Below are 16,283 nucleotides of genomic sequence, written 5' to 3'. Positions count from 1 at the left end.
TAAATATCTTTTATAACATCACATGTGATATTCTCAAATTTTTAGATTTCCGATTTTCTAATTTCCATATTTCGCTACCATTCTAAAGTACAGAAATGTTTTAAAAAATGTTTCTTAAATTTCAAATCTGTTTGTAATTTTCAACTACTTTTGTAATTTTCTTTAATATCTAAATTTACCGTAAATAACAAATTTTGTGACTTCTGATTTATTGTCATTTTTTATCTTAATCTGTTCATTATTTTTCATTCAGTTATATTTAATTAGCTTTAACATATGCACAATTATTTATTATTTCTAAAATATTACATATTCATTTCTCCTAACTAAATTTTTTTTTAGAATTGTTTTTATTACTTCTTTTATAAAAAACGTAAAACATAAAGATATTATAAGAAAGAGCGTAAATCCTTTTTTCATTCCTTTCTGTAATACAGCTTTAATTTCTTCCTTTTGTATATAATAAAGCTGCCTAGGTTGTAAAAGTTATAAACAATTTTTTTTTTATATACGTTTCGTTTCTTTTTTTATGTTTAAACAATTTATTCTGTTCTACTTAAGAAAAAAGTTTATTGAGAACTATACATACAATTCTCATTAAACTATTTCTCTTGAATCATTCTAACATTATATGAACACTAATTTTTTTTTTTTTTTTATATATATATATGCTTTTAAACTAAAATCAGATATTCACAAGCTTTACTGAAAAAGAAATTGGTCTTCATCTATCATATACGCACTCATTTTATTAATTAAATTATTTTCGATAATGATCTGAAAGAAATGTTACAAGAAACACTTGAAGAAGTAAAATATAATAATTATAGCAAGAAGTTCTTACATTTATCTCTCCTGATTTCTTTTTTATGCTGTAAAAATAATGATTGTAATGAAGTTATGAGATTAATATTTATCCTTATATATAGATTATTTACCTGTAAAAAACTACTCAAGATCCCAGTATCATAAAATAATACGAATAATGGCTATATTGATCATGAACTTGAGATTTAAAAAATATTTTAAAAGACCTCTATCAAATGTGTTAGAATGCAGTTTACAAACCACCGATTCAATAACACTATCTTGTAAATGCTTATGCGAATGGTTATTTTATTTGCATAAAACAAGGAGTTGTTCATAATGATTTATTATAGTTTTTATTCTGCTCCGAGAATTTTCAAGAATGAATTTAGAGAATTATTTCAGTTTTAATATTTTTATTTTTATTTATTTTTTTAATTTAACTGTAAATGTAATAAAACATTGAATTACAACAAGTAAATTATACTTTACCTCATTAACTAACATTTTTATTCTAGTTACTTAAACGTTTTTAAATAAACAAGTAACATCCCAGTCTTGAGTAAAATTAAGAGACTGGACATTTTGCTGTAAATGATGTTATTTCTCTAGAGATTTAAAGCAACTTATGGTCTCCGTAATAGTATATAACAACAATCTATTTCTTTTGTAGCTGACGGTATTTTGAATATATAAATTAAACCACATTGTTTTCTGATAAATTGATTTAAATAAAGTACGCATACTTTAAAGTAGTATACTGTGTACTAACTGGAAAAATGTTCATTGGAGTAATATTAGATAAAATACCAATTATTTTTAAATAATTATTTATATCTAATTTTATTATCACGTAATACTGAATTTCTTTTGTAATAAACAATATTAATGTAACATTGTGAATAACAACATGTATAATTAATAAATTTTAGCACACTTAGTCACGAATTATAGGCAAATCCGTCTCAATTTTTTATTCCATAATATGTCTACTTAAAAAATTGTTTATATTATATTAAAAAAAATTACTAATAAATAAATAGGAAATTGTTTAAGTAATAATTTTTATTTACAATAATATAATGAATGAATCTAATCAGAAGGTCTATAGATATCAGAATGTATCTTTAATTTAAAATTAGGCAAAATAAAGCCAATGGAAAAAAACAAACTTTTGAGAAAAATGCTAGGACATTAAGTAAAAACATATAAAAATTTAGAAGTAATAAAGATCTTTACATATAAAAAGATACAGAAAATATCAGATTCAATCAGAAAAAAAGCAAAATTCTACGGCCACCTTACGAAAATGAATGACAAGATGCTCACAAAACAAATCTTCAAAAAGTTTACTACAAAAAGAACGGAAATCATTGGAACTCAGTGATTCAAAAAGATATAAAGGAAATGGAAATATCTGAATACATAATTCAATTTTATAATAGAACATTGATTAGAAAACAAGCTACAAGATTTCAGTGGTTTCCAAAAGGAGAAAAAAGAAATCAATAACGTCTGATCAGAGAAAAGAAGCCAAAAAAAAGGGAAAACATGAAAAACTGTTTGAAGACCACCAGGAAAGAAAACGCCTTGAATAAAGAAAAATGAATGCAAAATGTTGATCCACGTTGCTTCAGTTTGCCAAAGTCAAAAAAATATATATATAATCGATCGGCCAAAGGGTTGTCATACAAAACGTCCATCAAATCTTGAAAAACCCCGTTTAGTTAAAATGCTCAATAAGATTGAGTTAAAATTAAATGGAAATTTTTCAGTGTTTAGTCGGGTGAAGATCTGTTTTGTTAGTCTGGTGTTCTCCATTCTGTATATGTGTCCATAGAATTGCAGTCTTCTTTTTCTGATTACATCCGTTATTTTTTCTATTTTGGAATATAGCGGTTTGATCTTTGTTTATAATCTAGTACTGTGTTGTTTTTTGAGCCTAATATTTTCCGTAAGATTTTTCTATCTATTTTCTCTATTCTCTCTACGTCCTGTACTTTATGCAGTTTCAGCGTTTCTGGCGCATATAGTACTTCTGGTCTAACTACCCTTTGGTAGTGTCTTAGTTTGGTGTTCCAGGAAAGGGATTTCTTGTTGTAGGTATTCTTTGTGATATTGTATGCTTTTTCTATTTTGAGTAATCTGTTTTCTAGAGATATTTTTTCACTATTGTTTTGTTTTATCCATTCTCCAAGGTATTCAAAACTGTTAGATCTGGCTATTTTATTTCTGTTTATTTTAAGATGTTGTGGCGCGTTGTTGATGTTTGTAATGTATTGTGTTTTCTCAAAGGAGATTTGTAAGTCAGCCTTAGCTGCTTTTCTTTGGAGTTCTGTTATTTGTTCTTGCGCATGTTCTATTGTATCGGTGATTAACGCCATATTATCAGCATAAGCTAAGCAGACTATAACAACTCTCTTGTTTTTTGTTCCGTTATTTATATTTAATTTTTATTTTATTAATCCACTTTCGTTATAACGCTCAATTTGATAGTCAAATCAAATATCGATATCTTTTATTTAGCTGGTTAGTATTTAGCTGTTAGTACATGAGTTAATTTAAAAAATAACAAAAAATTGTAAATCTAAAATTAACAGATTTAGCCCGTTTTTCTGCGTTATACAAGATTAAAAAGAAAGTAGGTTATTTAATAACAGCTACTCTATTAAATTTTATTGAGTTGTTTTCTTGTATCTATTATAAAGTTAAAACATTAAAAAACAATTTTTTTTTTATTAATTAATCGACAAACATTAAAATACTCATAACTGCTATTAATTTTACCATTAAATAAATATATTTTCAACAATAATATTATCATTCAGAGCTTATTACATTTATGATTTTATATTTTATTGAACTTTGTAAGTCAAATAACACTTCAGATTCATATTTTGTTGACCTAGATTTCCAGGAAATATCTTATCATTTCCTCCACAACCTCACTTACCTGAATCCGTTCCCTCTATCGTAATTTTTTGAGGATCAATTTTTATTTTATTTTAATGGCATAACATATGCTATTTGAAATAAAGACTCGAAAAAAATAATGGATTAACAAAAATGTAATTAATTTAAAATTACTTAACTTTGATCGTTTATTCGTTGATTATATTTATCGAATCCAAAATTATGCCTTAATACTTTTCAAAAACATATAATACTCATAAATAACCAACTTATTTGTTAATAAACTAGAACTAAATTTAAAAAAAAAAATAACTCATATATATTTCTATCAAAATAGTACTGTTGTAATATGAAAATATTATTTTTAGATAGGATAATATGATATGAAATAGGCTATAAAGAATATAATTTTTTTTAAATATGGAAATGAGAATAAAGTACGACACAAATTAGGTCAGCAATCGATAAGAAAGAAGAAAAAAAATTGGCATTTGTACAATTAAGGAGGGTACAGTTCAGTACTAAAATGTAAGTGATAATACTGAAGTCCACATCAGTACTTAAAAAGAATTATCTAGCTCACTAGGATAAATTTTATTTTTTGTAATTTATGTCACGATGTATTACAAATTTGTGTTGTTTTTTTTTTGTTATGTTTATTTTTTTATTAGGGTTTTGCATAAAATTTTGTAATATCTATATCGTAAGAAAAAATGATTTGATTTAAATAAATTTTATACGTATATGTATAAGAAATTAAATAAAATTAATGTAATTAACGAAAACATAAGTTTCGTAATTATGTATCTATTTAATTTTATTATTTTGTAACAACATATAAATTTTACCAGTTTTTTTTTTATCATATTCATTTAATCAATTTATATCAAACCCGTCACGCAACACAAAATAATCTACTTCAAATTCTGATATCCTATGATTATGTAACTTTGTCTAAGCATATAAACTGTATCAAAATAAAACCTTAAAGGCTAAGTTTTGCAAAATAACTGAAATATAGTCATTCAATTTAGTTGACACACTGAGTTTTTATTTCTTATCCCTGAATAAATGACCCGAATAAGTTCATATATTACAATATAAAATTATGAAATTTTTAATAGTCTAAGGAAAAAATGTGAAAAACAAAGGCGAAAACAATATTCAAATACGTTCAGAAGCTAGTAGCATCTTCAGGATTGAGATACTGTGGCCAGTTCAATAATAATGAATTTCATGTTTATAGTTACTTATCTGTTGCCTTTGCCACACAGCTAATATAAGAACGGCGGTAGGTTGCTGTCATTCTACAAGTAAAGAATATACCTGTACATTAGGTTAGCAAATATGAGACTTCTACATTATCATACGATTCATATTTATTGCCATTCAAATATGAAGATTATGTAGTGTATAATCTTCATATTTTTATTTTTATTATATATAATTTAAATTTTACAAATTCCTGACTTAATTATATGTTTTTGCTTTAATAATTTTTATTACGATAATCCGTTAAGAATTTTTGTTTAGTATTTTCATATTTATTTTAACTATATAATTTTCGGCTTTAGAGTAAGTTTATGAAGTCATTAGAAATTGATGTAACATAGTTTTGAAAATATATTATTGTTAATTAGTAATAAACACAGTTTTTGGCACATGAAAGTTTTACATTCCTAATGTAACTTTTAATGCTAAATTCAAAAATGCAATTTTTCCATCATCCATATTTTGTGCTATAAAAGTTTTGATGTATTTTATTGTGAAATTCTAAGTATTTTTTTGGTGGTGGACAAAATGTAATAATGTATTTTATTACTTGCGAACATAAGAGAATACTAAATTATTTATTACAGTGAGTGGGGTACAAACGTAACGTTATAAAAACAATAGCTATATCATCATGATGCAACAGATTTACTGTAAGTACTGACATGTCAGCACAAAACAGCCTTCTGAATCATACAATTAACACGAATATTGACTAAACGTTTCCTATGTATGCAGGTGGTTCCATTCTGTTTGTGATTTACAGTTATTTTCTCAAGTGTGTTCTTTTATTGAATAAATATTACAAAGAAGTGCGTAAAAGATCCAGATACTTCGTTATGGATGTGTGGTTATTTCACGTTTTTAGAACATCGATGTTGATTTACTCCAGTAGTTAAAAAATGTTATGAACTGTATTTTGGCTGTAAATCTGGGATCGAGGCAAAAACTGGGTCCCTTAAATCTTCTGTTTGATCGGATCGAAACGTCTGATAGATTGGTATAGGGGTGGGTAATCGGCTCTTCAAATTTGCCATACTATTGGGGTGTGGCATGAACCGCTATATTATTTGTCAAACTGTTATTTCTCTTTTACAAACGTAAAAAGAATTAGTAATAAATTTCAACTCACAGTGTCTGGATACCCGAATTTACTTTCTGGTATAAGGTCAGTCCCATTGTTAGGCCTTACCATTACCGTACCATCCAACACGTCAAATTTACAATATTGATAGGTAAAAATTTGAATCTGAATATGAAGTAATCCCTGAAATCTGACATTTGGAGCAAGTTGAATCTTTTTTTGAAGTATAATTCTCTTCCCTTGAATATCATGTGGTAACTTAAGGTGGATTGAACGACATTTTTCGGAATCTTAACTTGTCGGAGAAACTAGTCAAGCTTTAGGAATCTAATCTTAAAGGCTGGATCTTCTCTATATTGTCATTAAATTGTATTTCGAAATCGTCAGGAAGAGTTTCAAGATTTATATTTTCAAGAAATTAGTTTAGTGTACCATAGGAATATTTGTAATGTCACGGATGCATTTTATCATTAAAACATAACTCTACAAAATTAAGACTTGATTGATTGATTGTTCAAAAACTAGATTAAAGGTTTAAAGACTGTCCTTTTAAACAGGGGCTACGAAGTTTTTATGGTCCATTAGCTTATGCAACTAATATGAAAGAAATAATATGAAAATGCTGTTAGAAAAAATTGAGTAAACTACCATTGAACTACATATAGGATAAAATCTATCCGTTATTAATGTGTTACAGCTTATGTAAAACAACGTTCCTTTTTATTGTGCGAATAGGATAACAGGGACATGAAAAATCATTATATCAGGAAGGAATAGCCAAAGCGTGAAGTATTTACGCCAGCACAGAAAAATGTTTTATATCCCCAGTGGATAAATTGGTTCACCATTCTATTTCATATAAAATATAGAGCACTTCAAAAACTTTGTTCAGGCGATGGATAAAAATGATTTTCTTTATTATTTGAAAGAAAAATTTCCTCGCAAATATCTGAAAGTAATTTCTATGGGTCCCCACAAAGATCTAAAAATCCCTACAAAAATCTATTGATTTTTGATTAAAAAAAGAAAAATTTGAAGAATTAACAAGCCAAGTCAATACATTTGACTTGGCTTTTAAATTAAGTGTGGACGTCATTTAAAACTATTTTATTTTATTTTGATATGCAACACTTGAATCTAAAAACGTTTTAGGAAATCAGAAATCCTCTTATACCGTGACACTGTGGATGAATTATTACAGTCTTACAACACTATAAATGGGGTGTAATATGTCCCTAAAAATTCATTTCTTGGTTTCTCATCTGGATTTCACACAGTGAAGTCAGTGAAGTACATGGGGAACCCTTCCACCGGGAAATCTGAGTCTTTGGAAACAGGTACCAGTGACAGAGGAGTGCAAGAATGCTCGTAGATTATTTGAATTTCATACAGAGCTATTCCAAAAGCAAATCACAAAAGTAAAAAAATAACTACCACACTTTAGGTAATTTGAATGTACGTAAATTTCTACATTTCATTCAATATTACCTGGTGTCCAAAAAAAAAAAAAACTGTGAATTTTGGAGAAAATCTATTTACAAATTCGAATTGACTGTGAAAGGTTCTATACCGATTTTCTTCCATGTGTAAAATAAAAAGTATTATTTTATTTCTCAGTGTAATAATTACATTTTCCATCATTTAAAAAAAATGATGGAAAATCAGTTTCTTTCCAGATTGTGGAGTTGTTCAGTAATGTAAAAACTGTTAAGTTACTTAGTGTAACAGAATTCTAGATAGAAATATATAACAATGTATTGCAAAATGATGCAGTTTTTTTTTTTATTTTCCTTTAAAACAAAAATTAGAAAATTACGATGGAGTTTAAACAATATAAAAAAGTTCTTAAAGTTTTACTTTTTCTGAACTTATTTCAATAAAATAAAGATTTACTGGTTCATTTTATTGTTCTAATTTTTAATTTTTATAACTCTTCGACACGCAGATGTTTCACATCCGGAACTCCATTACGAGGGGCCAGCGAGGCATACCTCATTCAGTATACTGGTACATTTAACACAGTCTGAACAATCCTACACGTCTCCACAATTACCGGTCTTTGGGCTTTTGGAATTATGAGTTTAGGATTCAGGCCAACCTCTGCTATGCACTTCTTCAAATTTCTATTAATTAATCCAGTTTCTGTTATCACAACGAGAATGACTTCTAGTGAGTTCAGTCCGTAAATTTCCTTATACTCAATTGCCAGAGGGATGTACTTGGTTATTTTATCTGCTTCATTCTTAATATTGTGATCAGAAGGGTGAGTAACAACAATGGGAAGAGTAGATCTTACTTTAATGTTGTGGAGAACCATGTCTGTCCTATTCGCAACAATAAATTCATCAGTACGGACGGGGAGATCTCTATACATTCTATAGTGCTCATGTTCCAACACAGATCTGGCCTTACAATCATAACAAGGAAACTGCTGCCTGTCATCTACGAGTCGTAATTTCAACGCTGCCTGTTGAATAGTATTTACTGTAAGATCATGGCGATGCAGATATTCCGTGTTAGAAAGACTAGAGCACCCAATTATCAAATGATAATTTGCCTCTGATGATCGGGGGCATATCCTGCAATCAACACTTATGTCCTGATTTTCTATCGTTCGTCGCAACGATCTAATCCTGGATGTTATGAATAAACCCTTCAGTTTCTCCTTATAGAAGAAACCCATTCCTCAGCCAACGCGTAGATGCGTACTTATCAGCATTTTTGGGAGAATGGGAGAATCTACCAGAAAGTGCCATTGAATTACATAGTTTGATCCTATCCCTGGTTGTAATGATACTGGGGTAGAAACTGTCATCATTCTTCTTCAGAAAGATGTAACCCTTGTAAGATGCAACTATTGCTTTGTGGAATGATGATGTTTCAGATCTGGAGAGAAACTATCTCTTTACTGCAGCAATTTATCTGTTTCAAAGTGACTTCAAGTTGAGAAGGCCTCTACCACCTTCTTCCCGAGAGATACACAAACGTTCCAGTGCGTATTTAGGATTATACATCCTGTATTTTGTCAATTTTTTGCGTAACAAGATGTTCAGGTTTTCAAGATCGGGGACCTACGAATAACTCTAAACGAGTATGTGAGAACTAGCTCACACCAACAGTTAATGGCTTTGATTTTGTTTTTTGAGTTGAGTTCTGTGTCCAGAATTCTAGGAAGTCTTTCTCTGAACACCCTCTCCAACTCCTGTTTGCTTGACTTACTATTTATAGGAGGGTCTGTTTGGAACCAAGGTATTTGTAAGTGTCTTAAGCGTTTAGTGGTCATATGTCTCAATTTTCCGGCAAACTATAGGCTTTTGGAACATCCCAATTCCTCGTTTTATAACCTTTAGAGTAGCACACTTTCCGACACAAAAGTGCATCTGAATGTCATTACTGAATATGGCCGTAATATTCAGCAGATTTGTAAGCTTTATATTACTGGTAGCATACAATTAGAGATCGTACAATTACACTGAATGGTTGATAGTTTAGACACTTTTCCCTTTGTCAACCACTTTGAAACCGAGTCCTGGTTGGTATAACATACTTGAGAGATTGTTCATGGCTAAGCAGAACCGCCGGAGACTCAAAGTATCGCCCTGAAAATACCGCGTTAGATTGGGATTGGTGTTAACTTATTTCCTCCTCAAGGGAGTACCAACTCCACACATCATGAAGTCATTAACATCTTAAGAAAATCAAAGATATGTTCGTGAATGACTTATATATCTAAATTGTCTAACTGCCAACAATGTGATACCTAACAATAGACCTTCTGATAACACTGGTTAACATGATTTTTCTCTCACAAGACAAGTCAAAATCAAAACATACACTAGTTTACCCTAACATAATTGCAATCTGCAATGAGACCAGTTTCACACTGCGAAGAATTGCCCACAACAAAGCCTCCAGAATATGCGATATCTGATGGAAGTAAGGAAGAAAAAGAAAAGATTCTGGTGATACAACCTTGAACAAAACAGTTCATCTGAGCCTCATTTACTGACTCAAGAGAATCTTTACAATCTCATACGAGATTTAAAGTTATCCAAAAAACAGTTTGAAATGCTTGCTTGCCGGGTCAAAGGATGGAATCTTATTCAAAAGAATACAAAGATATCTAATTATTGTAATCGTCATTCTGAATTTCAAGACTATTTTTCTGGAGAAAATGGCTTAGTATTTTGTAATGGCATTTCTTTTCCTTTGTTATGGACATAAAAAAAAGGTATGTTCATAACCCAATAGAATGGCGCTTGTTCATTGATTCCTCTAAAGTTAATTAAAAACCTGTGCTTCAGCATAATGGCAATAAATTACTATCAGTACTTGCGGCTCACTCTGCTAGTATGAAAGAAACATATGAAAACTAAATTTATATTTGGTAAAGCTTCAATTTGCAGTGTATGAATGGAGTATTTGTAGTGATTTGAAGATAATTGCACTTATTCTTGGTTCCACAAAGACTATTGTTTTTTGCGTGAATAGGATAGTAGGGACAGAAAAAATATTTCATTAGAAAAGAATTGCCTGAACACGAATCACTCAATCCTAAACAGAAAAATGCGAAAGCATGATTCATGTGTAATCCCAAAAATGTATATCTACCTCGGATATACATTACAATTAATGAAGAATTTTTTCAGGGCCATGGACAATACTCCTGGTTTCATGTATTTAAAACAGAAGTTTCCTAAAATAAGTCACACAAAAACTAAAGAACGAATATTTGTAGGTCTACAAATACGATCACTAATGCAATACGAAAGTTTGAGGAACTATTGAATCCACTTAGAAACCAGCTTGTCAAGCACTCAAAAATGTTACTGAGAGTTTTTTGGGATATCGAAAGGCGGAATATTACCGTGATATTGTCAACAATCTTAGAACACCTTATAATACACTTCCTGTACTGTCACCTAGATTTCTTCCCGAAAAATCTTGGCGCAGTGAGCGATGAGCACGGTGAGCACTTTAATCAGGAAGTTTTAGCTGCGGAAAAGAGGTATCAAGGCAAATGAAATCTTAATATGCTGGCCGATTATTGTTGGACCAACAAGAGGGATGATCCACAGGCGAAATATAGCAGAAAATCGTCATTTCTTACTTTCTGAGTCAGATGTTTGATAATTGTGTTGTTAAGAATGAGAAAAGTAATAAAATGTTTGAAAATTCAAGTCCCTGTCTCTCGAAAACCTTGCGTGAGGGGGAAAACCGGTATCATATTTGAATCCAAGAGAAAAACTCTTATCTGAATCACATTTTTTTTTCTACCTCAGACAAAAAACAAAATATTTTTTTGTTTCCCAGAATAATCTATACATACAGCTGACAGATTTTTCTTTCTTTTCTTTACATATTTAAATGGTTAATTTTGTTGTTATAATGTTTCATTATTATTATTATTTTTATTATTATAACATGTATTAGTACTATTATACTATTATTTTACAGTAGAATAATAATGTAAACTATTATAGAAACTTCTTTCTTTATAAACATAACAATAAATACTAACTTACATAAATTATTTTAGCGAAAATTTTTTTTTAACCTGTTATAGAATAATTAAACCAAATTATTTTAAATATTAGATAAAAAACCGATAGATTGTTTTATATATAAAACATACTTTGCAGTTGGAGTTTGTTGGTGGTTGTAACGATCCTACTTTATTTTTAGACAAGGGTGAAAATATATGTCGTATTACACTAATTTAGGCGATTGATGTTTTTAACAAATCATTAACCGATATTTTCATATATAAAATTCATCCCACTGATCATACGTAAATGACTGCTAAAACTAAGGAAATATATTTTTGCTTACTACGTCATCAACCAGCACACAACCTAATTCATTATGTATGCTAATGAGTATATCAAACCTTAACGAAATTTCACTATTTTGTTTCATTTCAAAGTAACTCAACTTCATCAGAAAATTCATTCTTATCAGAAATTAACTTCATCGTCATATGAACAATATTGTCTTGTCTGAAAACATATAACCTTGCCTTTGCTGTCCGATCATGTGTACCGAACGACTGAATATAGAATATACTAAGTACTAATGTAAGGTATAATTTCACATTAAACTAGATACGAAACTAGAGCGACTCTGTTAGATGCAATTAATGTAAAGCTACCTGAAATTAGTCACTAGTCATCTCGGAAAACTTCATAGTCATTATTAATACAAACAAGCTTTCCATTCTACGCTTAATAGAGAAGTACAGCAATGAAGTACTTTCCCATTCTCTTCCTTGGCAACATAAAATGCTGTTATATACTCCATTTCAAGCCAATTCATACAAAATAGACATTCAGATTAACAACTGATATTTTCACTATTTTCTCACAAAGTACTTACTTTCTGATTAATATATTTATCTTTAAGAAAGTAGGTCTATCTTTGTCAATGGAAATACGTGCTGTAAATGAAGGGTTCAAAAATGTCTTATTTAATTTCTGTAGAGGAGTTTTTTAATTTCCTTCTCCAAGCTTCGTAAACTCAGATTAATAAGTGGAAAAATTAAAAAAAAATAAAATAAATATTTTACAACCCTTTGTCTGTTTCCCGTTTATATAAATAATATATAGGGTGGAAAATTCTGAATTGCGATTTTTTTATGTTGCCTAAATACTGAAAAGAATTTTTGGAAAGAAGAACATTGTTACTTCATATTCATAAAAAAAAAATATATATTTTATAATTATTTTAGAAAAGTATTTACATACAAAATTTTTCCAATTTTTCCTAGTTAGTTTAATAATAACCATACTTAATTAAAAAAAGTAACTTTTTTTAAATAAAATCTTAGATTTCTATTCTTTTAACAATTAGGTTTCTATAATATTTTATCAATAAAAACAGATTCGTATACTATTTTTAAATAATAACTTTTAAGGTAATTTTAAGATTATATGACAAAACAGAATCTGTCTGTATAAATTTTTAAGCTTTTTTAAATAAATTTGTATTTGAAATGCGCCATATGGTTTTTAAATAGTAATGACTTAGTTATGTCATACAATTAGAATAAAATTGCGAAAAAAATTAAAACGTTCACAAAAAATTGAGTCCTCTTTGTTACTCTTGATCAAATGACATTATTACCTTAAGAATTATGCAGTTTTAAAAGTAAAAAAATAAAGAAAAAATCAAAACTTTTAGTAACAAGAATTGGATGCAATTTAATCCAGTTGCTCGATAACTGCTTCGTTTAACATTTTTAATAAAAGCCAAACTAAATAATTTTTCTGAAATAATGATAAATTAAAAAATTTGTATTCGTAATTCGAGTCCAGTGGGACTCCCCATTTTAAAAAAAAAAAGATCCAATATCGCCTGCAGTAATATAGATACAGTTGGATTTTGAATCTTGAAAATTATAAAAAAACTGATATTAAAGAGCAGTCCCATCCAGCTACTTTGTATTTTTAAGCCTTAAAGTTTATTTACTGAAGTAATTATTTAGATCAATTAGCTGGCTCAATTTTTGTAAAGTTATTCAAAAATGCTAAAAAATTATAGTTTATAAAAAAAAATTACGATTGGTATCATGAACTTTCCGTATCCTTGGTGGGCAAATAACAGAATTGTTATTTCTCCATTGACATTTGTCAATGGAGAAAATAAAAAATATATATATATATATATTTTTTTTTTTTATTACCCGTGATTTTTGGTTAAAACTCAGGCTAAATCTGGTGTATAAATATATATGATAGATTTCAATCTTTTAGAAAATGTTTTTTTGAGAAACAGGAAATAACTGTAGAAATAATGTTCAATATCCGCATTCCTAGATCTGATGACTTAAAAATTTGGAATTTTTAATACTTAATCACTAATATCATCGTTCAAAAGCCAAATTTCTATGAACATGAAACAAAAACTAAAAAAAATAAAAATAGGTAAAACTAAACCTGTCTCTTTTTAATTTTATCCAAAATCGAATTTCATCAATGCCGCACATACAGAAAACGTTTGGAAAAATTTTTGAAGAAATAACATTGAGCCAGTTTGTAGAAATTGATTAATAACATAAATTAATAACTTGGTTATTGATTAACTTACGTTCGGGAAATTAGTATAATTTCTTTTTGTCTTATTTTTTTGGCTAGTATATTTTGGAAATGTATATTTGCAAAAAATCAAGATACCTCATTATTTTTGCAGATCACTTTGCTTTTCCTTTATAATTAACTTTATCACTGTAATTTCCTTTATGATGCTGCAGAAGCAATAGAACTATAACCTGGAAAATAAAAATAAATTTTGCCCATTTAAATTGTTATAAGGGCCTGAAATAGTGGCCTCCTTGAAGGTCTTTATTTCACTTAACAATCTGTGTATTTAATCAGTGGTAAGCTGCCTAAATTGGACTAATGCTTCCTCTTCACCCATTTCCCTTTCACCCTTCCTCTTCCCCCTTTTCTTCTTTCTCTTTCCCGTTTTTTTATTTTCCCTTTTTATCCTCTTCCCTTTTTTTATTTTCCCTGTTTCCCTTTTCCGATTTTTCCCTTTCTCCCTTCTTCCCAGAGCGTAAATCGGTCCAGTAGTTTTTTAGTCTATAGCAGACACACGAATCAATCAATTTTCATCAAATTCTTACAAGTACAACTTCAGACATACTACTATACAATATCTAAATTTCAATGAAATTGATCTTACAGTTTTGGATATGTTGAGCTTTATAAATAGGCCTATATATATATAAGGAAACCCTAATTCAAGGGAATGGTATTTTTCCGCTCCTCATACCTTAAAACGTAAAGAAAATTTATTTTTATCCTGCTCTCACCCATACCATGTGAACGAAAATAATTCTGAAAGGTTTTTGAAAAGTAGGTAATATAAAATCATTAATAATACTAAAAACCCAATGGAACATTTTAAATTAAATATAAATCGTGTGGCTAGAAGTAGTATCATACTTTTCTTAGAAAAAAGTCGTTAAAAAGTTGTTTAAAGCAGTAAATAATTTATACATTATTTGTCACTTGGTATGCCATAGATAAAAACTAAACTGGCCTGGCATCTGATTTCATATTATATATTACAAATAAATAACACACTTTCACATCTGATTACACATCTGAACCGTATCAGAAAATATTCAAGGTTATATTATTATTCAAGGTTTATAAAGCTTAAAAAAAAGACGCACATTATTGCTACTTGGAGTGTCTATTTTGTGTAGGCACTGTTAGTAGTACAATGGAGGAGACAGTGTACCGGAATAGGACGTGGCAAGTACAAACAAATCCATTGACAGTCCAGCAACCATTCAAAATCTGCATCTCAATTGAACTTAGAAAAGTCTGATGAATAAAAATTTATATATGTAAAAATGGAAGTGCGCGCGCTTGTGTGTGTGTGTGTGTGGTGATATCAGCATAACTTGGGATGGCTGGAGGAATTTAAATGAAACTGGTGCATACATCACTTACAATCTGGAAAAAATATTTTTGGTGTAAGACACACCTAACATTCCTAAGAAGGTGAAAAGTGGTAACATGTAAAAATAATTGAAAACAACCGATATTAGTGTCGAAGCCATAGTTTTTGAGGAAGCTAGTCTGATTTATGACAATCCGGATTAAATTTAAGTCCAACTTTAGTTGAATAGAACCCTGTATAAAATCTTCTAGAAATTTATTTAAACTTTTAAAACCTATAAATAAATTTATTTTGATTTTACAGTATAGATAGAGTTTATTCCTTTTCCTGTATAATAAAAGATTGGGATAAATAAATATCCGGGTAACCAGCTAGTTATATATAAAAAATAATAATAAAAAAAAAATGATAAAAGTTCACAACAATAATTTGAAATTATAAATCTATTGAAACAATAATAAAGCAAATATTTGAAGATAATAAATTAATAAACACATAATAAAATATAATACATTTTTTAAAATGATATTTGTAAAAATGGATATGAAAGAATAATAATATCCCGTAGGACTCACAGGTATTGTGCATTGTTAAAAATATTGCTTTAAATAATTTAATAGCTAAATTTAAACTTTATATTTACTTAAAAGTAGAGTAAATAAAAAAAATAAATCTAATTTCACTATATCGTAGAAATATCCTTGCAGTAGTACAGAAATTAAAATTTGACTCAACTTTCTTGCACACGATGAATATTTTTGAAATTGGTTAAATTCTTTTTGTATTATTAATAAAA

This window comes from Lycorma delicatula, chromosome 3 (assembly GCF_047948215.1).
Source record: "Lycorma delicatula isolate Av1 chromosome 3, ASM4794821v1, whole genome shotgun sequence".
NCBI lineage: Eukaryota > Metazoa > Arthropoda > Insecta > Hemiptera > Fulgoridae > Lycorma > Lycorma delicatula.
This window is presented reverse-complemented; position numbering follows the sequence as displayed.